This window comes from Parasteatoda tepidariorum, chromosome 8 (assembly GCF_982258835.1).
Source record: "Parasteatoda tepidariorum strain Cologne lab strain chromosome 8, Ptep-v5.0, whole genome shotgun sequence".
Taxonomy (NCBI): domain Eukaryota; kingdom Metazoa; phylum Arthropoda; class Arachnida; order Araneae; family Theridiidae; genus Parasteatoda; species Parasteatoda tepidariorum.
The window spans coordinates 31,702,436-31,729,853 of NC_141762.1; the positions used below are offsets into that span (position 1 = coordinate 31,702,436).

General features: G+C 27.3%; 1 protein-coding gene and 1 long non-coding RNA gene across 3 annotated transcripts in view; one reads left to right on the forward strand and one right to left on the reverse strand.

Moving 5' to 3' along the window:
• LOC107438521 (frequenin-2) overlaps positions 1–27,418 on the reverse strand; it is a 220,174-nt gene that overhangs the window by 51,409 nt on the left and 141,347 nt on the right. The window lies entirely within an intron of this gene.
• Positions 10,031–14,329, forward strand: LOC147806044 (uncharacterized). Of its 2 annotated transcripts, none has more exons than XR_015428697.1 (2): positions 10,031–10,481; positions 11,769–14,329. It is a non-coding gene; the product is annotated as an uncharacterized LOC147806044 (long non-coding RNA). The 2 variants fall into 2 exon arrangements; XR_015428696.1 differs by having other exon boundaries at positions 10,031–10,406.

Here is a 27,418-nt window from a genome sequence, read left to right on the forward strand (position 1 = left end):
TTATAATTTCTAAAACTAAAGTTTTGTTCTATGTGTGTAAAAGAGCCTTTTCTAGGAACAGGAAATCTAAATAATATTTTCAACAGAGTTTTATTTTCCTACAACTAACTAGGAAATTTTGAGTTTTAGCTTCAATTATAAAGAGAGAAAATAAGCAATTTTCAAAAAATAAATAAATAATTTCAGTTTTAAAATGACGTAAATGATTTACCCATTAAGTAATTAAACGAAACAAAAATGAGACATTTTATAGATAAACTTAGAGTTTCGATATTCCATCCATCAAAAATAAATACTTAAAAAATAGTAAAATACTAACAATGTAAAAAATAGCACAAATTTTGTGATTATATTTTTTAAACAAAATTTGTTTTGTTTTTTTTACAAAATGTTATAAAAACTATTAAAATATAGAATATTTTTTGGATTTACATTCTAATATTTACGTTCTAATAATTCACGTAATCGAACAATTGAATTGAATTGAAATTTGAGCATCAATCATTTATATTAATGGTATAGTTAATGTATAGTTGGTATGTCATAGTTATGGTATAGTTAAGAGTATACAAATGGATTGATGTCTTTTTTGTGAGTATTTGTATAGAACTATAACAATTTAGATTAAATCCAAAATATTTCATAGCTTAAATCATTTTATCCATTATTTGAAAAATCGATAGTTAGCGAGAACATAAAACTTAGATTAAGAAACGACATCGATTTTACGAGTCTCAATTTCCATGATCTCTAATGCAATAATTAAAAAAATCCAAAAAAAATCACTCTCCTCTGGTCCTCTGGCTAAATTAAAATCTTAAGAATCATTGTTTTTTTTCCGTTGAAATCTATTAAGAGATAAAATACTTTTTGGATTTAAATATTTACATTTTTGTCATTCAAGTAGCCGAACAGCGCATATTTTGGTAAATTCGAGCTTCAGCCACACATACTAATGGTACAGTGAATTAATATTCCATAAATTATACAATATTATTTGCATAATTCATGGCATATGAGGAAACAATGGGTCGATCTCTTTCTTGTGAGTACATAACTAATTAACTTTTTATAGAACCAAAATAAAATTTTGTCTAAGCCTAAAATATTTCATATCTTGTTTGAAATATCTAGTTTTAATAATCATTATTTGAAAAAGAGATTTTTAATTAAAGAGAACATAAAACTTAGAGTAAGAAACGACATCAATTTTAGGTTTCTCAATTACCATAATCTCCAATACATTATTGGAAAAAATTCAAAACAAATCACTCTTCCCTAGTTAAATTTAAGTCTTAAGAATCATCACATCAAAGAGAAGGCACTATTTAAGCCTTTTACATTAATTAAATTATATATACGACATCGAGATAATTAGTTCTAAACGTACGTACATTCTCCTTTAAAATTGTTTTTGTTGGCGATCTTTAGCGAAAGGCATTATATTCCATTGGGTGTTATGAATGAGACCTAATTACAATGTGCTGCAAAAGGGAGATCAACAGCCAATTTTATGACTTTCTCGCCAAGACAGGTATTAGCGTTGTCGAAGCAAATAAAAGGTTCCATTAAGCAGTTTCGCCCAAATGTTACCTGGGTAGTTTGATAGAAGCACAAACAATTCTATCCTCGTGTTGGTACCATGGAAACCCGAATTCATGACGTAAGCGAGTTTGGGGGATTTTTAGGGAAGATGAGAAAATTCTTTTAACGAAAAGGAAAATCTCAATGTTTACGTCTTTGAGCGACGTGTTTTCTAACATAAAAGATTTCAAAATCTAAGTTTAAATTTAAAGAAGAGTGGTTTTCTTTAAAGTAAAACATGCTTTACTGTCATAAATGTAAATGCAAGGAGTATACAAGTTTCTTTTAAATAAATTCTGTTATAAAAAATTTAAACTCGTGTTTTACTTGAATAGAAATTTCATTTGATTCAAAAATATACGAACGGAAGTAAAGGTTGACATGTTTCAAGGGCTCAAAAACCGGCGCCCATTTTCATGACTTAATAGACATGAATAGTAACAAAAATGATTTGAAATATAACAAGTAAAGTATACTTGAATACATTACTTGACGACATTAGTTTCTGAACCTATCCATGTAGTGTGGAAATGCATTTCACTCTGATACGCCGTTCTTGACCACTCTAGTTTTCTTTGTTCTGTTTTTCATCATTTTTCTCTCTTGGCAACAGTGGTTTTTATAGTTTTGTTTATCACCTTTATTTTTCTATCTTTAGCTGGCAACTTTACATTTTTTATTTCAAATCACTTTTGCTTCTTTTCATTCGCGGCTGGCAAGTTTTGAAAATGGGAGCTTTTAATTGAGCTCTTGAAACATGTAATTGTCATTCCCAATTTGTATATTTTGTAGTGAATTGTTGTTGTTTTTATGTTCTATTCTAAATATTATAGATCGAAATTATAATATTGTTAGAAATATTCAATTCTCTTTACAAATTATATTAAAAAAACGCTTTCATTATTGAAGTTTTCAGGATTACATTTTTCCATATTCGTCTTTATTTTGTACATTTTGCAATTCTGAGAAAATATATGCATTCAAATGTACATAATCACCATTAAAATGAAGATTTTAAAAAATTTAGCAATTCTTAACACCAAAAAGGAGGTGTCAACCACTTTTCCCCTAAAGTAAAGTAGTGACAGAAAACAGAAAATTCTTTGAAGTTCGATATAGTGAAACACAAGAAAAGTTCAACCTTAATTCTTGTTTGAAGTAATTGCTCCTATTTTTGGTGTTCAGTAAGACTAAAATTTATAATAATAGGACATGATAAACATAAATGTCAATATAGTTATTTTTACGATTTAGTTTAAAGAAAGAACAATTAGTTAAAGGTGCCTAACACACCGTGGCCATTGAAAAAAAATATGGTTCGTAAATCAAATATGCACGTAGCACAAAGAGGGTGTTAATAAGAATTCGACTAAGTCTAAACAGAACCAACACGGACTGAAATAGAATGTTGTAAAATTATTTAGTTCAATTGACTAATATCAAAAAAAAAGTTATAATTATCCTTATTGCACACTTTAAGACATACATACATTTAATATCAGCGAACTTTTGTTTCTATTGATGTATACCATCATACAAAACAGCAACAAATTCACGTCATGTTGCTCTTATAAGCCTAAACTGCTGTTTTCATAAGCAAAAGTAATTCATGAATGGTGTGAATGCGCCGAGTTTGGTGTAAGAATTTTCAATTATGTGTGTTTGGATTTTATCATACCTTTTAAAGTGCATACGAACACTTGATTTGAATCAAGGTGCTCATTAACTCAATTTTTTGGAATGTTTAACGTTAAATTCAGAGATCTATAACCCCACAGAATTTACAGCTTAGAGCATTTTTAGTTAATACATTAAGACTCTTAATATTATAAACACTTTGGGCTTTCTACGCTATAAAAACTGGGGTGTAATATCTCTCCAATTATGATGCTGCGCCAACCCAATAAGCTGCGCAAAGGAGCACTTTCGTTCAAGCTTGCAGCTTTATTACAGAATTTAAAGGGTGCGAATTAAATCTTAAGCAACAACAAAAAACTTGCAATTATCTCGCGGGTAATCTTACCATACTTGAATTATTTTCGTTTTTGATAAATCCAAAATTATCGCTTTTGAGTATCGTTAGTGACTTGTTTTTAACTCCAGAGTCGTGATCTGTTATTTTTTACACTACTATACAATATCAACAGAAACAAAAATCGCCGTTACAATATGTATGTATATTTTTAATTGCCTAATAAGGATTATTATATTTTAACACTTCATTATCTATGAACTGTATAAAATAATTTCACAATGCATAATTTCGATCCACTTTGGTACTGTTAAGCCTAGTTCATATTGGCCTTAATATTCTTTCTGTGATGCGAATACGATTTAGAAACTAGTTTCATTTTAAGAATTTTAGAATGTATGCATCCTCAATTAATGATTCTTATTTTATATAAGGCGTTCGTAAAATAAAACTTTATTAACTATCATGTGTATCTTATTTAACTGTATTTATAAATTTTAATGTCACAGAATACGAATAATGGTGGCAGCTACTTAACACAAAGTAGCGGGAAGGAACATTTGGAAAAAATATTCTTGATAATATTTACGTAGAGTAATCATCGGTTTTTATTTTCTATATTAAACAACTCTAAGAAAGTAATTGTGTTGCAATTTGCATAATCTCCATTATTGCGTACTTTAAAGAATTCGTGAATTTATTCAATATTTTACTTTTATAATTCTCCTGGATAATTCTAAAAAAATTAAGGTCATTAAAATATTAGAAAGTTGAGAATACTTTGTTATTCGCATAACATATATTTTTATACATTTGTGGAGTTCCCCCAAAAAGTACCTTTACTGCCTCATACATTTTAGACCTCTTGAGAAAATTTTAATAGTTTCAGTTATAATAATATTACATTAAGTATCACCAGCTTTCTACAGTCAGGACATAAAAACGAACATTTTCTGCCACAAAAATATCCGTGATTACATTTCGTAAAATAATTATTCATTTTTATTTGGTGTATTTCATGATTCTGAGACATTATATGTGTTGACATTTACTTAATACCCATTAAAACCTACCTAAGGGTATTCGTGAGTAATATATTCAACCTCTTACGTTTATGAACCTCTTGGGCATTCCATAACGACTAAGGACATAAAAAATCTTACTCAAAGTATCTAGTACGTTTCTACAATTTGGACCAATCCAATGAAACTTTTTTTTTCTTTTTTTTTCTTTCTCCTCCTACGAAATCTCGAGAGAAATAAAAAGTGCATGAATAAGCAAGTCCCAACCATCTACTCTACACAATGCGATGTTGCGTGCGTCCGAGGTTTTGACTTGATGGAAAAGATGCCACAGCGGCGAAGAAACTTGAGTTTTCCCGAGAAAAAGGACGAAAATAGCTGCTTCTTACCTTTTCCCAAACTCCCGGGTGCAACTTAGGAAATCGATCAGCGATTTAGAAAGTAGCTTAATTCTTCAGAAAATGGCTGTTGCATGTATTGGTTTGCTTTGGTTGTTTAATCACGGTTTTCTTTATTTAGTAAAAGGTTAATGAAAACGTTCTTTTTTAGGGTCATTTGCGCTTTAGTATGAATTTTATTATGCACTAACTAAGGGTTTTATGTGAGTCTTATAAAATGAATTAGTGGTTGATTAACGATATGATGAGGTAGAGTGATATAGTTTGATGAGAAATTTTCTCATCTGTTTTATGTTGGTGTTGTAATTGCTATATTTTAGTAAAATATAATGTTATAATCTAAAACAGTTCACCTAAAACTTTTTACATTAAATTTATCGAATTTGAAATTAAGTAAATACGTTTCGACTAGAAGCTAAGCTCTCTGTTTACTGCCACTTACCAACCCCAATGATTGCAGTACATTAATTGCTGCTTTCTGGTATAAAATAATTTTTTTCAACGAAAAATTAAATTTTTAATTTAAAATATATGTACTAAAACGAATACTGTTAGCTTATGCATTTGTGCCCACGTCCGAACATTCCCCTTATTGCACCACAATAAATTTTATTTGCGATCATAAATAATTTTGTTTATTAATTATTTTTTTAAAAAAATAAAATTAAATATTATAGGTATATTGCTGAAAAAATTGGGTGAGTCCACTACCATAATTTCGCTTACCAAACAAGCTGTGATATTAAACACAATTATTGATTCATGTTTGTTAAGTTTATAATTATTTAACGAATTTTTTTTAATGTAATTTGCAATAGTACGTAAATGAATTTTTCTGTGAAAAATAATAATTTTAAAACGAAAATAAGTTTAGGCACAAATTTAAATAAGCTTATTCTAAAATGTAGCGTAATAAGGTTATATCATAAAATTGCGTTTTAGTAAAGAAACAACTCAATGTCAGACTCTTAATTTAGAGCGATGTACCTTACAGGAAAATACTTCTAAATAATGGATGCAAAAATATTTTATCGAAAAACAATACGATTTACGTCTTTCATTAATGTCTACTATTTTTTGATATTAAATGCTCAAAGAGGAATTTTTTTATGCATTTAATTTCGTAAAAGTAAGAACTACACTGGTACAAGAAATGAATAGAATTTGCAGGCTTGGTCGATTATCTCTAGAACTACTGGATCGATTTTTAGTAAGATTTGTTATGTACATACAATACAAAACAAATAACAATTCAACAATTGTAATACACACGCATGATCATGCGTAACACTTGTCGATATCGGAAGGTATGAAACAGTGGTTGCAGAATAAGCGCAAAAAAATGAGTTAATGGGGGGTATGCTCCCCTTTTACAGGTATACAGGCCTGGCAGCTTGAATTCATACTTGAAAATAGGCAGTTTATCACTTCCTGTGGCAATTGTCCTGAATTTTCCTGTGGCAATTTCATACTTTCCGTCTCCAACGCGCGATCATGCATGTGTATTAGAATGATTATTTGTTTTGTATTGTATCAATGTATGTACATATCAAATTTCATTAAAATCTGTCCAATAGTTCTAGAGATATTCGACCTAGTCTGCGAATTTCCTTAATTTCTTACATCAGTGTGTATTATATATCAATAAAGTATAATCCTAAATTTTAAAAAAATCTGCTACAAAAATCATCTTTGAATCAATGAAATAGGATTGAAATTAATCTATTTCAATTTTTTGACAAAGTGATATTTCTATTTATGCCTGGCTTATAGAAGGAGACAAAAAGTTATCTATTTACTTTCGAAGGCAAAATTATATTGATTAAAAATTAAACAATGCTTTCGTTCTTTTTTGTTATAAAAAAATTATGCTGTTCATTTTTCCTGGCTTATTTTTCAATCCTGGATCACGAACTCTTTGATAATTATAGCAATTAGTGTAAATAATAAACGGAGAAATTCAAATATATTGGAAGTATGTTTTCATAAATAATTCATTCTAATTTATTTATGAAACAGATTGTATGAATGATACAAATTTTAAAGGAAATGTTATATTTAAATATTAAAGAGATGTAAAGTATTGTTTTATTTATCAATTAATGTAACTAATAGCTAACTATAAATTAATTTCAATGGCGAATTTAGTATAATGCATTTATGAAACTGATTGAATAACTAATTCGCATTATATAGAAAATAAAATATTTAAATCTTATTCATGTCTAAAACACCAAAAATAAAGTTCTGTACACTTTAAAAAAAACTTCTAATTAATTTTAAATATCATAAAATCCTGATTCAATTAGTAATTTGTAAAATTATTGCATATTTTTAAAATTTTTATCAGCCTGAAAAAATGACGTTATGATTTTTTTTAAAAATTCGTTTAAAGTCAGTAACGTTTGTGAGAAACTATTTAAATGAATCTGTTTCACAGTTAAATAACTTCTACATTTTAGTGAGCTATAAATATTTTCAAAGCTGTTTCTTTTAGAATTTCATGCACAATTTACTTTTACTTCAGACAGATATAGTCCGAATACAGTATAAAAAAACTAAAGCAGAAAAAAAATTTAAATACTTATAGGGGCATGAATTTTAACTATTAAGTACTAAAAGTAGAAGTTCAGCATCACGTTTTCTGTATTAAATATAAGTATGAGTAAACTTACTTCTTTTTATTGTTTTTATCTCAGGATCATAAAACCTAATCTTAAATTTCTTATTGATTTTTAACTTTCCTGATTATTTTATATTGTAATCAGAAACTAAATAAAATTATTTTTAATATGGCTCAAGAATAAAAATTTCAATAACTGTAATAAATAAATGACGAAGTTTTACTGAAACCCCCCTAATATTTTTATTATAATGTTTGTTTGTTTTTTTTATTTCAGGAATACAAAATAAATTACAAGTATTACGTATAAATACGAAATCAGGGGGAAATTAGAGGAGTGTTTTCGTAATCTAGAGCTGAGAAAATTTTAAAAAAATACCGAAATCTAGCCATGACATAATAATACATATATAAAATATGCAATATACAAAATAATACAATAAATATACGAAATATACAACAAATATATAATGCATATTCAAAGGTAAAATCCAATAAAAAATATGTGTAGACAAATTAATCAAACTATTATAATTGAAATGAACTTAACATTTTTTTTTAGTTTCGTCTGTTTGTTTCTGAAATGGTGTAATTAGTTTTGACTTTGCGTGGTGTAATTAGTATAATCTGGATAAAATTAATACATTAGATTAAATTTAATCCTTAACTCATTTTAACCCTTTTAAAATCAAATAAACGAAATTAATCTTACAATTCCACGTAAATTTATCCTGTTCAAATCAAGAACGATAATTTGAAACTTAAGTACATACAAGCTAAAAGTCATTTCCCTCAAATCCATTTAAAAACATACTAATAGATTTTGAAAGCACTTGAAGGAATGCGATCTATGAAAATAAATATAGAATTACCTCTTGTTCGGGACCACCTTTCCTTTAAAGGTACACCCTCTCTTTAAGGGCCGTATACACTTATAGTGAGTGGCCAAATTGTTACGACCTCCTCTAACCCGCAATAGAATTCTTCTTGGCATAGATTCTATAAGATGTTAGCAGGTGATAAGAGGAATTTGATTCAATTTCCGATGGACTACACTTTTCAGTTTCGCCCGACTGGATGGAATGGATCCAGCTGTCTGATGCTCCGCTCTATTTCATACCATATCCTCAATTGGATTGAGATCTGGTAATTAGGGGGTCCAACGAAGTATGGTAAAGTCACCGTCATGTTCTTCAAACCCTCTGACGACAATACAATCAGTACAGCTTGCTGAAAGTATCTATCCCCGGCAGTGTACACCATTGACATAACAGGATGTACTTGATCTGCGATAACACTTAAATACCCTTGGGTATTCAGACGCTGTTCCACAGGGATCAAAACCATAACATTGCCTCCACCAGCTTGAAGTGTTGTGGTAATGCAGTTGGATTCCCTGCTTTCGTGATGTTTTCGACTTATCCGAAACCTGCCATCTGCATAGCGTAATTAAAAACGCGATTCATCATACCACATGACCCTTTTCCAGTCATCTACTATCCAATCATTAAGTTCCTTTGCAAACTAGAGACGCGCTCTGGTTCAAGACTAACAGCAGATTCTCTCAAACAGGTCATTGGCTCCCATAGCATATACAGTGTGATGTGCAGCTCAAGACTTGTTCAGACATTTGCAAATGCAACTTCATTAAGATTCCTCGTTGTTTGACGTACTGTTGCTCTTCTGTTGAACTGGACAACTCTGGCAAGTCTCCTTTCAGCTCGAGCATTCAGTAGTCTGTGATAACCACAAGCCTCAAGTTGAGAACCGGTTTTCTGCATGGTAGTTCATTCTCAGTACACATTAATAACTGCTACTCTCGTACACTTCGCAAGAGCAGCCGTTTTGCTGATACTGATTCCGACGATTCGAGTGACTGCAATCACTCCGCATTCAAACTCGATTAAGTCACGTTTTTTGCCCATATGTCCTTGTAGACAGTCTATGCGATTCAAATATGTCTTTTCAATTTTGTATAATTTTGAGGCGTCTAAATTTTTCTATCGGGTCACATCTTACTATTTCAGTTTCTTCGGATCTCTTATTTAAAAATGCAGAATTCTAATTCGCCACAAGATATAAGTAAATTTCAGTACAATCATATAATTAATAACTTAACTCTAGAAATTTTTACCAATTCAGTGCTTATTCTGTTAGGATTATTCAAAGGTCTCAGAAAAAGGGGATTAAAACAAACAATGATTTAACATTTGAAACAACTTACAAAACATAATTAAAGAAAGCGGCAAATATCCCTCTACTACTTTCTCAAAAATGCTATCTACTTTCTCGTTAGTTCTTTATCCGATAAAAGCTGTATTGAAAATTGCTTTTAAAGAAGAAGTTTGGTCCCAGGTAGCAAAAAGATATGATCTAATATTAGAAAGATGCAATATAATACTGCCCTGCTAGAAAACGCAACACTCTTGAATCCTATCTTCTAATTTTAGAACTAATATTATATAAAATAAAATAGTATTCGATCTAACATTCGAACTTTCAAAATAATCATCTATTTCATTACTTTTGGTACAGCGTCACATTTTTGCGAAAGGTTATCCCATATTATTAATAAATAAACATTTATTTATGAAAGAAAACAATAAATTAAATATTACTTAAAATGTCATTTTTAGCCAATGCAAAGAAAGCGAAAAATAATATTAGTAGTAGTTTGCGAACGATTGAACTCAAAAAACTTTTTCAACTGTTGAATCTTGTCCCCCTTCTTCCTCGTTGGCTTCCTCTGTTCGTTTGTTTACGGCGCCATTGTTAGAACTTAGCTGCTTCCTTTTCAATTACATAAGGTATTTATAATTTAGTAATTATTTGAAAACTTTATACATTTCAATGATAGTTACATGAAACGTTAAAGAAGTATTGTAAGTAATGTTTTTGCTTTAGTTAAAAATCATGTATCAAATAAAGTCAGTTTATATTATGAATTGTGATCATTATTGTTCGCACATAGTAGTTGACTTCTGTGTTAAGTTATTGTTTAGCTATAAATAATAAGTAATGTAATTAGTTCAAAATATGCTTGTAAAAGAACGTTTGCTAAGTAATTCGACTGTAACAAAGTTTTTCTGCAACAGTGGAAAAGATAAAAATAATTGTCTGTAAACAAATTAGCCAAGTTAAAACAATTAGAAAATTAATGATCTGCTACTTTTAGCTCAGTTTAGACCATTACATTCTAGAATGTTTAACGTTCAATACAAACAATATTGTTACCGTATTAAAATTTCATGTCTAAAATATTGTAAAACAAAGAATTAAACATTTTTATTTAAATTTCTTGGGGATATTTCAGTATCGTGATTTGTCCCGCCAAGTGCAATCACCAAATAGATTTTAAACTTGTAACTTTTTTAAACAAAAATATGTATATGTTTGCCTGGGGTTGTACCTTTCGAGTTTGTCCTATTCTGTAATGTTTCTTTTAGTTTAATAAATATTTATTAAATAATTATTATGATAACAATTAGTCTAATAAATAATTATTGTTTAATAAAGTTTTTAAATAAATTTCTATTACATATAATCTGAGACTAAAAATTTAATTAAGCAATAAAAAAATAAGTGTTATGCATACTGACTTTTAAATGTAATGTAAATATATTTGGGGGGAGGGACAATATATATATTACAACTTTGAAATATGTGAATTGTTAAAGAATTCTCCGAAATGGTTTTTTCAACCATAAATTGATGAATTTGAATTCTTATAGTATCTTTTTATATTGATGTACTTATACGAATTTTAAAATAAGCATTTGTTTATTTAATATTTTTCGGCACTCTTTTTGTTGATTTGCCACATAGCGAGTTGTTATTTTCTGATATAATAAAAGAAGTTAAAAGGTTTTGCAATTTGATTTTATTTTTAAATATCTGAGAGTTTACTTGGGAGTGCTTATGAGCTAAATTCTTTTAGTTGATCTCCTTCCCTCTGTGTTATTTTTTGTGTGACACTAACGAAATTTTTTTTACGCTGGTATCGATACCGAAATTTATCATTTAATTTCATTGTAAAGGATATTTCAATTTCTTAAAATCATTTTCAAATTAAATAATTAAAGTTTCAAATAAATATTCAATGTTAAATAGTTTTAAATGTGTTTTTTTTTTCATTTCAAAATCTAATTTCTTTTCTTTTTAAATTTCAGTATATATAGCTTTTCATCTTCAAGAAAATCTACTATTTTTAAAATAAGCAATGGACGAAAGTAAGCAATTGTTTATTTCACACTTTTTTTGTTGATAGCTTGCCACATAGTGAATATTTATTTTCAGGTCTAATAAAAGGGGTTAAAGAGTTTTGTAGTTTGAATTTTTTTTTTTTTTTTTTAAACATATGATAGTTTGCTTGAGAGTGTTTATGAGCTAAACTCTTTTGTTAATCTCCTTCCCACTATGTTACTTTTTGCTTTTCGTGTGGCTCTACCAAGATTTTTTGATGCAAGTATTGATACTGCAATTTACTCATTGAATTTCATTGTAAAAGATATTAAAAATTATTTAAAAAATTTTCAAATTGCATAATTTAACTTTAAAATAAATATTCATTGTTTAAGAATTTTAAATTTGGTTTTTCCATTGTAAATTTAATTTTCCCTTACAATTTCAGATATAGCTCTTCATCTTCAAGAAATTTTAATTAAAATTTCATGTTTGAAATATTGTACAACAATGAATTAAACATTTTTATTTAAATATAGACTGATTTTTATTTGAATGTTTTTGATGCATCATTATATATATTAATTTGTAAATGATTAAAAAATAAACAATAATATGGTCTATTCAAAATGGTGATTATGGTGAATGTAGAGCTTTGATTAAATTGTATTTTTTAAATAAATTCCTATTAGAAATAATCTAATGCTGTAAAAATTTGTTAAACTATAAGAAAAAAGATATTTGACAAATGTTGGGTATGCATACTGACTTTTAAAGAATGCTATGTCAAAATATTTGGGGGAAGGGGCGAACTATATTTAATATATATTTACAACTTTGAAATATGTGAATTGTTAGAGAATTCTCCTTCTATATGATTTTTTCATCCATGAATTGATGATTTTAAATTCTCATAGTATCTTTTTACATTGATGTTCTTTTACATTAATCAAATTTTAAAATAAGCAATGGAAAAAATTAGCAATTGTTTATTTAACACTTTTCGCCACTTTTTTTGTTGGCTTGTCACAAAAGAGTTTTGCAGTTTGAATTTTTTTTCATTGCAACGATAAAGATAAAAATAAATTTTTTGTAAACAAGTTTGCCATGTTTAAATAATTATTAATTAATCAATTACTTTTTAGTTAAAACCATTGCATTTTAGAATGTTTGAAATTTTATTCACAAGTTGAACACTGTTGTTAAATTTTTTGAATTTCCTGTTTAATATATTGTAAAATGGTGAGTTAAATATCTTTATTTTCATTTCATGAATTAGACAGATGTTTTTGATATATGATATATGATTAATTATATTAATTTATAAATGATAGCAAATAGTTAAAAAATAAGCAACAATATGGTCTATTCAAAGTATGTTAACGTTAAATGAAGAACAGTGCTTAAAAGGTGTTAAAATTTTTATTTATGAAGTTCTTAAAAAAAATGTGAACATTTCCTATTGGCTCTATGAGCTTATACAATGTACAAAAATATTTTAACAGTTAAGTGTCATTGTACTTAATCTTTAAAAAAAATTAAAAAGTATTGAATTTGATATATTTTTGTATCTGTATATATACTTGAATATTCACTTCAATTGAAAAGAGCTTAAGCGTTTTGACCTATAATTTCTTCTTTTTTAAAAAAATAATAATTAAGAAAAAATAAAATTATTATTTGAAGGCCGTTATAAGTGAAATAATTTTCTATTCTTTCTTGGTGATACTGAGATTTTTTGGTGCAGGTATTGTTACGGAAATCTACCCATTAAATTGTAAACATTTTCAAATAAAATGATTTAAGTTTTAAAGAAATATTCAATGCTTAATAGTTTTAAATTTACTTTAACTAATTTAATGTTTTCAATATAAAGTAATATAGAGGTTTAAGTTTAGTGTTTTCAATGTAAAGTTAACTTTTTTCTCTTATAATTTTAGCTTCGTCTGCTGGATAAACAAGCTTATCTACCAGGAAGGGGCCATTCATTTTTGAGCTTGGGTGCTGTACAGTGCAAATGGAAATTAATTTCTGGTAGAAAACTAGGAGCCATATGTTCAATCCTGACAGAAAACAAAACGACTGGAGGCTCTCTTTAAATCTGCCGGAGCTGAAAGTTTGAAGAAAGGTGCATCCCTGTGCGATTCGTTTGTGTGATATGCAAAGATGCTGCTGACCAATTTATAAAATCTTTCAGTAAAGCAAAGATTTTCAGTTTATTGCTCTGAAATATAGTTCAGTAGCACAAAAACAAAAAATTGAATTGAAGAAAAACTTTAAACTGTATGAAATGACTGTAAAGTTTTGAAATTTTTTTTAATTTAAAAATAATAATAATTAAAATGATAACACATGGTCCTACTGTTGCTTTTAGAAAAAAAATTTATTTTATTTAATTACAAATACGTGTTCTTAACTTATATTTTAACAAAAGAATATTGATAAGCTTATATTAAACAATGATGGTAAGAATGTATTGCTTTTATAGTTTAGTGAAGTTATATTTATATTGTGTTTTGTTTTAAAATAAAATAATTAAGTAGTGAAATGTTTGTCATGATTTGATTTGATTTATTTTTTTATTCTTAACTACTGCATTGTGTAATTTATTCTAGTCATTATACTTATGTTTAAGTATTATGAAAATTCGAGAAATTTTGAAGATATCAGAAGAAATTTTATTTTAACATCATTGTTAAACATTAACTCTAACTTATGAGCAATTATACTACTAGCATTGTATTTATTAACTTCAATTTTGCAGTTCAAATTTGAGATAAGAAGTGTATATAGATTTTTATGATTTTATAGATTTTTGCAAAGATTTAAATTAATGTAATTGTAAAATAATGATAATAGTAAAAATTTCTTAGGCTTAATATTTAAAATTTAGCAGAACATTTATTTACATTATTGTAAAAACAGAAAATTTAAATCAACTTAAAGAAGAATCTTGTTTAAATTTTTATACATAAAATTCTTTGCAAAAGCAACTTTTTTAAATGCATAATATATGTTTTTTTAAGGCTAATTCGTCATAACGCATACTATATAATCAGAGAAAAACGATTTTGATCACTAATACTAAAGGCAACTTTTAAAAGATAATGTAAAAAAATTTATTATTTTTTCGTCTCATTCTTGTATGCAATTATATGTTTGTGCAAATTTAATTTAGATAATATGATATTTACTGACAGTTTTGAAATTAAAATGTTATGTTAATTTTTTGCAAAGATTGTTAGTTTAATAGAACATAACACCTTTAAATAATTATCGAATTGATGAAAATTCCTGAAGTTATTCTAACATTATTAAAAAAAAATATTAGTAATTTTCGTGATATTAGTTGCTTTCCTGGTTTCATTCCCTGGAAAAATTTCTACCTTGCGTTTGAGTTTTGTTTTTAGGTGTTTTGCTAAATAAAATTTCAAATACTAAAAGAATAAAGTTACGTAAGTACTTCTCCATTTAGCAATTCCAGTGAAAAAAGAAGGGGAAAAAAATATGTGTAAATTTGTTGAAGTAAGTAATTTGAATATTTTTAAATTTTTTTCTTTATTGTGCCAATTATTACAAGTAATGTCCACTTAAAAATTGAACAATTGTAAGGGGAAAAAATTTTAAGTTTAAATTTCCACTCAGTTCAAATGTAAATATATAACTTTATAATTATATAGTGTGGTTTTTATTATATAATTTCAGAATATAAATAATGAATGATAATTGTGAAACCATTTAAAAAAAATATATATTACAAACTAACAAATTAAACTAAGATTTTAATAAAATAAACCCAGTTTTTTTAAAAAAAAATTAAGAGTACATTTTAAAATTAAAGACTTGAAAATTATTAATGATATAAAATTTGTCAGAAAACCCATTGTATGAATAAAAGAAAAAAATATCAATAAAAGTTGCAATAAAATATTTCCTAATTTAAATATTCGAAAAAATCAGCTGAACATAAGATATACTTTGGAGTAAGGAGGAGAAAAATGGAAGGTAGCAGAATTCTCTAATATAATTTTATTTAGTATTTCTGTATTGCTAAGTAAATAATGCATGGAATGACATAAAACTACTGTTCTATGTTTTACTGCTTCACAACAATACAGAAAATTAAGTAAAATTGTATCGTCGAATTATTCTACTACCATCCATATTTTCCTCTTGCTTACTCCAAAAAAATAAAAAGCAGAATAATATCAGAAAATACAAAATCTAATATTATATAGCATCAAAACTAACGCAAAAGAATATTATGGCGAACGCTAGATAATATTAGTTTGCATTGAATCTAATATTATAAAAGGCTGAGCAAACAGCGACCTTTTATATCTTTCTAATATTACAAGTTGTGTAATATAACGTTAGATTTTGCCGCTTTTCTGATATTATCTAATGTTATGTGCTACTTGGGGTTTGTATGTACTTAAAAAATTCAAGATTAAAGATGCTTCGCAATTAGGTGAAGAAAGTACTTTAGATTCCTTGGCTCGTTGTCAAAATAGTTCTTCTTTTCTTGAAACGAAATAATTTATTTTCTTGTCACTGAGGTGGATTTTATTGAAAAGAATTTTAATCAACGTTACTGAATCGGGAGACATAAATAGTAGTATATATGGAATAAAACTTGAAGAATTTGTTTAAATTGCATAGTAGCATATAAAACGTGTATATTTGTTTAGAAAAAAAATGGTCCTTTCATTAGAAGAAAAGAAAAAATATTATGGTTATGCCAGAGACAGTTGTAACAAACTGCAGTTTCTGCTCTTTCAAAACAAATTAATGAAATTGTATTTATTTTTTTTACCATCACATGAACCTGTATTTTTTAAATTAAGGAAGTGTCTTCCAATTTTCTGATAAATTATATGCTTTTTTGCAATTAGTATTCTAATTGCAGAATGAATCCGAAGAAACTAGATAAACAATCGACCAAACGAGCATGCAAATAATTTTGCTGTATGTATATATATATATATATATATATATATATATATATATAGATATAGATATAGATAGATATATAGATATATAGATATAGATAGATAGATAGATAGATAGATAGATAGATAGATATAGATAGATAGATAGATAGATAGATAAAATTCTTATCATAAACCAACATTTTAACTATTGTAATGTGTTGTAAATAAGTTATCCAGGTTGGAAATAATTATTATTTATCATATCTTTTCATAGTTCCACAACACAAACATCACAAACAAATATAACAATCAGACAAAACAAAAAATAATATAAAAATTAATTCCAAGAGAGAAAATGTTCAAATCAGTGTTTTCACTTCAAGTTCTCGGATAGAACTCCCATCTCATCGCCAAATGATGCCACTCGCTATGACTGGCGCGCCTAACTCTCACACTATTAATATGATAACGGTTTTCGTTCATATGGTAATGACTTACCGGAAATTCTGGTGCTTAAAATCATAGTTCTCATTACCACACATTTAATAAAAATACAAAACTGAAAAGCAAGTTTAGCCGAATAAATTGTTTTATTATGCCATGCTCTAAGGTATCATGATGACATTACCAAATTTTACCACATTTAAAACCTTATTTTTATTAATTTTACCGAAATCATGACCAAATATAATATATGGCATACATAATATATGGTAATACATGACCAAATATAACCATGTTTTTTGGTGTCTTTATAGAGTAAGAAACGTGGTAAATTTTACTATATTTTAATAGTTTTGATCATACATTTTTCTCAGAGCATATAATAAAAAAAATTATAAAATTTTTACAATTTTAAACATAGATTAAGGAAATATTTTATTTACGCTGTGAGTTTTTAATAAGTATAAAACTGTTCGTCAAATTTTTTAAGCTGTAAATGGTTCTTCAGGTTGCAGAAACTTATTTTTTACTTCCAAGCGAAGAGAATCTGTTTTTTCAACTCAAGAGTGAATCAATATTTCATACCCCTAAAATATAACGTTCTTGACATCAGTGCCCTCAGAACCATCTGTGATTGAACCCCTACAAATCTAATGTAGATCAAAGAGAGGGGAGAAAAATCTATTTGGGCTATAAATACTCAACTCAATACTGATAAGTCACTCACTGTTTTTTGTAAGGATGGCAACTTTTTCTCGCGAAAAACATCACTGTGATTTTATAGAACTAGGCTGTTCTTCTGAGTATATTTTGCATAAATCGTTATATAAAACAAAACGCATTTATTTATTTTTATATTATTCTACATAACTAAAAAATATATTTGAAGTATTTAATGAAATAAACTATGCTATAAAAGACTAATGAAATAAACCAAAATTTAAAAAAAATGGAATTAAATAACTTTTTTATCTTTTGATTTAAATGGAACTCTAATAAACATACAATCTAAATGGCTGTCTTAATAATTTAATTATTTCCTTCTTTAAAAATATTCAATGGATTCTATATTAATTTTAAATTTCGTCTTTTAGTCGACACTGTTTAGACGATACTGACCGAAATCGTACATCTGAAGAAACAAGCTATTTTTTTACATCAAGTTAAATAATAAAACACAATGAGAAACAATGAAACACAATTTTTGCATATATAGATAAAGCCACTACTAGAATAACTAGATTTCAAATTCCGCCGCTTTTTAAAATCAAATCAATCAGAACAGAATCAAAGAAATATCAAAATCATTGTTTAAGAATTTTATCACGACATAGCTTTAGATGGCGACTGTTTTTCTTAAATATATTTTAATTTTATTCAGAAATCTGAATTTCCTCCCTCTCTCACCTTAAAGAAAAATTTGTATTAAAGAAGAAAAAATACCCTGAATAACTTTTGCTCTAATGATTCGATCTTCACGTTTTAGACTCAATCTTATTTGTTCGAGAGGGTGAATTCAAATATAATAATTATTTAGAGCAGATGGTATTTTAGGTTATGAAATCAGACACAAAAACGTACTTTCTCTGAATAAACATGCATTTTTTTTAGACGAATTCAGATTTCAGCATCCCGAAACAGGGGGAGGGATGTAGTCGTAATCTGGGAAATATAGTCCAAATAGTTTGGTCAGGACAGCGGTATAAGGTTTGAACTCCTTAATGTAAATTTTACTTTTTGCGTATTTCGCCAAAACTTTAGCACAAAATTAAAAAATTGGTTAATCCAAAGTTAATTCCATGCAATAAATAAATTTCAATAAATATTTCTTTTTTTATCATTTAATTTAATAATAGTAAAAAAAAAGTTTGAATTGTAAGGTATACCATTTTTAAGATCGTTCTAAAGCATCTAATTTTGCACGGCAAAATACAACATTTGTGTGAATAGTTCTTGAGAAATTAATTTTAAAGAAGTCGTATATTTGAAACTCTATTTATCAGAAAGTATTCAACCGATTTTGCACAAATTTTGTAGGTTGCCGTGTAAAATTTGAAGTTTAAAAATGATGTAAAATAAAGGTTCTCGAGACATGGAGAAATACGTCAAAAGTTAAATCAACAGTCGGGGGTTCAAAGCTTTCATCGATATCCTAACCAAACTATTAGGACCATATTTGCCAGATTGCGGCTATCCCCTAAATTTTGGGGGGTCAGAAATCCTATAGCAATTTTATAGCTTTTTTACTGATGGCATTTCGTTAAAACTTTAAGTTCTCTATTTTATCAATTTTTGCGAATGATATTATTACATTTCAAAAGTGAAAAAAATCAAAACCCTTCAATACATACTATATATTGTTTAGTACTCTAACGTCCCATACATATATGTCAGGTATAACTTTCTAATATCGTTACATAAAATAGAAATATTTGCTACTTTTTCACAAGAATTCCAGTATTTCTAAATTTCTCATTAAGCTAACATGTATTTTCGGGTATGGAAAATAACAGTAGTAGGTTTAGTAAGATCGTGCGATTTGACTTTTTTTAAAAAACAATATTTTAGGAAAAAAGTAGTACATACGACTTTTCATGAATGATATATAACAACAGAAAAAATAGATATTTAAATCAAAGCTATCAGCCTTGCCCAACTTTATCCCACTAAAAATTCAGAAAAAGTAAATTATCTAATTTTGTTTTTCAAACCACAAAGTTTTGAGAAGGCTAGCTGTTCTCTTGTTGTAATAGAAACAAAACGTAACAATTAATCTTTAAATTTAATTATATTGCAACTTTTCTAAGGAAAAAAGTTTTTTCGCATTGAATTACGGAATTAAAGATATTTACCCACCTAAAATATTTCACACACGCTGTTATTTAATTCTTTATAAAATAGAGAAAAATCAATTTCATTATAATTTATTTTTAAGAAACGAATATTTAACGAAGTTAATTTTACTTATTCAGAGTCTAAAAATTTCCAAAGCAAAGAATTAGAGGAAAAATATTTTATACCTTAAATGAAGTGTTTTAAAGCAACACATGAGCAACACATGAAAAATAATTATTTTTTTAATGCAAATTTGGCTTCTCCAGTTTTAAGCTTTAAAACAGTACAATAAAGCAGTATTTGATTTGCAATTATAATTACTTAGGAAATGTTTATTTTCCAATTTTTTTAACGTAAAAAAGACTAAATACATTTTTTTCTTTAAATTTTCAAATTATAATACATTAAAAATAAAATACAAACTCTACAATTTAAGATTTAGATTAGAAATTACTTTTTAGGCAACACATACATACAGAAATGAATTTACTACTTCTCAAAGTTGGAAAAACATTCATTACACTTGATGCTCTGTATAACGACCCCTGTGGTCTAGAGACTAAAAAAGTTTTCAGTCTCTTGCTTTCCTCAATTTTTGAACCTGCAGAAATTGTGAACCTAAATAAAATGTCTTTTTTATGCTTTTTAAACCACGCTGGTTAAAGAACTGCATTATTTTCTATCTAGGTGCACTAACTTTTATGGCAATGAGTGTAATATAATAATATGCTTGATTTATAACTGCCAAAATACCTAACATTCTGTTTTAATTAAAATTGCAAATTATTGATTTTGCTTTGGTTACGACATCTAAAAACAAAACACTCTGTTTTTACGATAACTGCGAAAATAAAACACTCTGCTTTAATTATAAATGCTAAAAATAAATCATTCCGCTTTAATTACTTTTTCTATCAATACATAAAGCACACTGTTAGATTTGTAAACGAAATTATTGCTTCAGTTGCTTTATTCACATAATTCTGACTGAAAAGGGCATTTTCTCAGAAAGAGATTATTTCTGACACTAAACATGGAGGAGACGATGTGAATAAAATCCGCCATTTCCTAGTATTATGATTGATCTAGTGAATTAAATCTCAGCTTTAGCAAAGCAATAAAAGTGACAAAATTTTACGATCATCACTTTTCAAAGTACAAAGGATAATGCCAAATACTTGTCTCTGATTAAATTAAGTGAAAAGAGAACGCTTTAACCTTAATTTCTATTTAAGACCTTCAATGGTTGATTCCTTAATAAAATGAATGCTTCCTCAAGGAAAAGAAATAGGTAACTTTTATTAGATATTATTGGCTTGAGGGATTGTAAGGATAGCTCTGATTTTATTATTTAGCTTAAAATATTAATCCATTATCTGACTCTTATTAATAATTGTCAAATTACTAAACTCCTATTATTTTTAATTAATTGATATTTATTACTTTACAGTATATCAATCTCACCATTGATAAGCTTACTTTTTCTTTTGCATATTTAAATTTTTTAGATTTTCAAAGTTTAAAGGAAAAGAGCTGTATAATTTGAAACCAATTTAAAATTCGGCTCGTAGAATATTTTTTCGCTAAAAATTAAACTATGAGTTAAATTTATCTTTTCAATTTCTGGGTAAACTAGGTACTACTTAGAAAATTGTTTTTAACCAAATATTATCGTCTTCCTTAAATTCTTTTACTGGGTCCAAACGTCATCATTTGCGGTATAATAGTAGAGTAAATAAAAGAAGTACGTGATTTCTTTAATTCAATTTTTCCTTGCAAATCAAAGCATGTGTCTACTTATGCTTTATAATAAGTGATTTAGTATGGCATAAATTATGCAAATACTTTCTATTATCTCTAAAATGGCATATTTTATAAGAAAATATTCAGTTTAAATATAAACGTATTAGTATTAAGATAAAGCACTTAGCAAATCACTGCAGAATAAAGATACTTGTGTTAATATTTCATCGATAAAACAGCCTTACACCTAAGAAATACAATGCATAGTTACCTAGAGGTAACTAAGTAGTTCTGTAGTAACTAAATAATGCATTATTCTATATCCAGCTCTAAAAACAACTACTTTTTTTGCCATAAATAAAAAAAGCATATAATAATAACAAACAATAAATAACTGGATTTTATTTAACGTGAAAATGTAAGTAGTAAAAAATGATGCATAAAATATTTGCTACCCAACTCTTCAAAAACTTTTCTCTAACATCTATATCAAACCAAACTCATGAAATGTTTTTTACTTTTGTTTGTTAGTTTCATAGAACAAAATAAAAGCATCTCTTCACTTGATGCCAGTTAAGGAATATGACTTTTAAAAAGTGAATGTTTAATGCTTTAAATTATCAATTATATAATTAGTTCACAATTTCAGTTATATATGTTTAAATTCTGGAAATTAGTTTAGGAAAACAAAATCAATAAATAATGAATGGAGTTCGATATTGGCTGTTTACCATTATAATGCTTATTGTAGATAATATAACTCAAAAATATTTAAGTGCACTGAAATTAAGCTTTTTACGTGAGATTTATAATGTTTCCGAAACATAATTTTTTAAGTGCGTTGAATTATGTATACGTTACTTCAGTAATTTACCATATTCAACGAAGGTTAATAATTATTATATTTTACGTAATATATATATATATATATATATATATATATATATATATATATATATATATATATATATATATATATATATATATATATATATATATATATATATATATATATATATATATATATATATATATATATATATATATATATATATATATATAAACCTTACTAAAAATTTGACTAAATTATAGCCGACACATTTTCTGACAGTTTATGGGAAATAGTTAATAGATAGAAACTGATTAATTAATACAATTACTACAAAAAGCAAATTTACCTACGAGCTTACTTAATATTTGGTACAAAATGTTCTGGACAAGATTCCAACACAAGTAAGAAAACAAATTATGTCATTTACATAATTATGAGCTTTTTAATATTGAAAGAATAAAAACCATTAATTTAAAGAAACAATATCTCATTTAATAAAGGCCATAACTTCATTTCTCATTTACTTCATTTGCATTGATTGATTTCAAAACATGCATCTTACATTAAAATTTGCATTTTTCACTTGATGAAATAAAAAAAATTTAAGTTTAATCAACTATATAATTTAAGGAAAAATTTTTTTTAATAAAAGTAAATTTCACTAAAATAGAGATCAAATTTTTTCCTACTTAATTTATTTAAGTAAATATCCATAAACAAAAATTGAATTGTTCATTGACTTACAAAAATAAGCATATTTATCCCTATGATAACATTCCCTACTACATTAATAGCCACAGACTTTATATTTATTCTGTACCACGTAAATACCTAATACAAGAAAAGAAAATTAAAATTAAACCATTTTTAATCATTTTAAACCGTGAATATATTAAAAGAACAAATTTCAGTAATATTAAAATGTAGAATGTCAAATATTCTATGTAGAATATGCTATGCATCATTTTCCATATTTTTAGGACATGAAATTTTAATAAGTTCTACCAATCAATATCAAGCCATGCAACTCATCTGCTAAATTTCACAAGTAATTAATAATTTTTCACAAGCAAAATAAAGCTACATAATAACAATGATTTCTTCTTTTATAAAACAACGAGCAAAATAAGCACGTTCAAATATTACTGAATGATAGATCAAATACCTCGTTACATTGAATCTATTTCAGCACCACTAGAGAAATCTAATTCGTCATGAAATCAGCTAGTTAAAACATATTTAATTAAAATCAATATCATACACCAGATATGCTTGAATTCCAATCGATGTATTTAAATTCCAATGCAAGTAAGAAAACAATTCTAAACTAAATGAATAATAAAATAATGAGTTTATTTTGAAAACCGTGAATTTTTAAAAGAGAAAATTCCACTAATTTGGAAAAGTAATATGTCATGATTAAGCAAATACGGTTATTTTCATTTCTCATTTTCCACATTTGTCATAGATGAAAATTTTATGAGTTGCGTCGATCGATTTAAAGACACACGCCTTATTTGAGAAAGTGAATTTTTCACTAGGCCTATCAGGGAGAAAAGACCGTCTGGCACATCTGATGGAATATCCGATGAGGCTTATTTACCGAAGCTCGAGAAAATGTCTTTCGAAAAATACCCATTTGCATAATGAAGCTCAGTAGCAGGAAAGAGAGTTTCCCCAACGAATGTATTCAGACTATAATCCGCAAATGTATGGAAACTTTGAGTACCAAAAATTTCTTTTATTTGTCCTCAAACAGTTCATTTATTTACATAGTGCTACAACAATAAAAATTTTAGATAACTCATGTTTTGGACATTTTTTGAGTTTCATGAAAATGGTGCTACGCTTCACTGTTTTAGATGTGAAAATATATAATGAAATCTTAAAATATTTAATGTTATATTCAATTTGGATACAATGGAATAGTGATAATTGAATGCTATTTTAAAATTAGATTTAACTGTATAGTTGAGATAAATGAGTACTGTTTTTGATAATTGGTTATTTAAAGTTTTAACATAGTAGCTTATTGGGGCAATAGAGTTATTTTCCGTTCGAATGTATTTGTATAATCGATATATTTAAAGACACACGCGATATTTGAGAAAGTTAATTTTTTGAAATTCTTTCGAAAAATGCCCATTTGCATAATGAAGCACGATAGTTAAGAAGACAGTTTCCTCAACGAATGTGTTTAGACTATAATCCGCAAATGTGAAGAAACTTTGAGTACCAAATATTTCTTTATTTATCTACTACCTGTCCATTTATTAGCAAGTGCGATAACAATAAAAATTTTATATAGTTCATTTTTGGGTATTTTTCGAGTTCCTTAAAAATGATGCTATACTCTACTACTTTGAATGCGAAAATAAATATTTAAATTTTTAAAAAAAAATCATTGTTTTGAATTTGAATTTAATGGTATGGTGATAATTAAATGTTATTTTCAATTTCAATTTAATGGTTTAGTTGAGGTAGAGTATTGTTTTTAATTTGTATATAGTGATATGCTAAAATAATTGGTTATTTTTAATTTTAACATAATGGTATAATTGAGGAATGAATTTAGTTATGATCAATTTTTATGTACTGTTTACAGTGATTATTGAATGTTACTTTCAATATAGTTGATTGTTATTATGTTGTTGCTTTCAATAATGTTTTCAATATAGTTGGGATAATTGAGCACTTTTTTTGCCTGTATATAGTTGTATAGTTAAAATAATTGAAGGCTTTTACAACGAATGTTTTTCAACTACTGTCCACAATTTCTTGTATTTAAAGTTCCATTTATGGTCTACTTCACTCTCAGGGAGGCCAACTTTATACCATATCACTTTATCTGCATCTATTAAAACTGTCTTTGTTGGATTTTTCTAATACACTAATTACACAACAGTATAATGTACGGCTAAATCCATGCAACGACTAGCGATAAACGAGACGGGATTATTTACTTATAGTAAATTGAATGTAGCTGATAAGAGATATGAAATTACGAAAAAATCTACGCAAATAATAAAATTTGTTAAAATATAAGTGACTTACTGATCATAACATGTTGTGTTCAATTGTGATAAATATTATCTGAAAGCATTCGTTGCATTCGCTTTCGTTAAAGTTGCTCCAGAAATGCTCCAGGGTTTCGAATACAACAGGACCGTTTTTTCTGAATCTGAAGTCATTCCTCGCATTTGCTTTCTTTGAAGTTGTTCCAGAAATTCTTTAGGGTTTAAAACACGAAAGGACAATTGTTTTTGGAATCTGAATGCATTCTTCGCATTCGCTTTCTTTAAAGTTATTTCAGAAATTCTTGAAAGCTTAGACTGAGACAGAATCGTTGCTTTTGACTCTGAATGCATTTATCGCATTCACTTTCTTTAAAGTTGATCCGGAAATGCTCTAGGGCTTAGAATTTGACAAGAATATTTCTTTTGAATCTTAATGCATTTGTCGCATTCTTGTTATACGAGTTGCTCTAAAAATTCTCTGGAGTTTAGAATGCGACAGGACTGTTACTTCTGAACCTTAATGCATTCTACGGCTTCCATATCACAGGCAATAGGCACAATTACCGTCACTACATTGAAATATAATGAAATTTAACTCTTTTCTATAAGTTGATGGATCAATTGAAGTTTTTTTTCTTCTTTTTTTAACGTCAGACACTCAACTTATCGTTCTTCGCCATGGGAAGTGCCGGAAGTGTTGCTGATTTTGTGTTACTTGGTGAGCACCTTCTAACCAAAGTCATGGAGGTCAGCAACATTACCCACGCCACACTGCCACAGATACTCATTTATAGGGTGGGAATCATTCACACATCGCACACGACAGACTACAGCACGCAGAGAAGAATCCATGCCCTGAGCGGGATTCAGACCCGTAGGCATTAGCTTCGAAGTCAGGCACGCTAAGCGTTCGGAACCAGTCCTGCGGATCAATTAAAGTACTAGCTCTTAAATTTTATTTTAGAATGACAATTATAAACTTTTTTAACCTCTTAATATCAATATATTAAATTTAGAAGATCAAACAGAAAACCTTAAATTCACGCTCAATCATTTAACGATACACAATTAAAGAAAAAGTTTCCTTTCAAATTATTTATTCCCATGAAAAATGTTTTCAATAATCACGTATTCAGAACCATAATGATACCAATTAAAGAAAAACTTTATTAAACAAATAAACTTCGTACTACATCATTAGATAAAAGCACGAGTATAATTGCAAACAAAAATTTTAAAAGACAATGTTCAAAACAAATTTTCTGTTTTAAAACACAAATAAATAAATAAAGCAAAGCAACATTATCGTTGCCTTGAAGCTATTCATCAAGATTATTTTTACACCACCATCATTCTTACTAAGATCTTTATTATTGCAACTTTTATAGTCTCTACTTTTTGGATATGAAACATCTCTCAGGGACGCATAAAGATCTTTATGTTTAACCACTAAGTTTCAGTTTATGATATGGTGTTCCAAAAGTTAATTAAGTTTCAGAAAATAAAAATAAAAAATGGTAGCAAAAAAGAATTGAAAGGAGCTTTAGCATAAGCTTACTGTTTTGAATTATTCATGATTTTTTGTGTGCTTCTTTTTTCATCTGTATGTTCAAAACATTCTAAAGCTTATTATTTTTGTATTACTTGGGAGTTTCACACGGTAGCCTTGACATCACTTTTTTTCACATAATGGGCAATTATGGAAATGGGAGTATCAATATTTTTTACACCATCGTGGATGTTTTATAATGAGCTTTATAGAAATGTCTCAAATATATTACCCGGCACGCATGCAGTTTAAAGTTTTTGTTTTGTCTTGCCAAAGGCAAAAA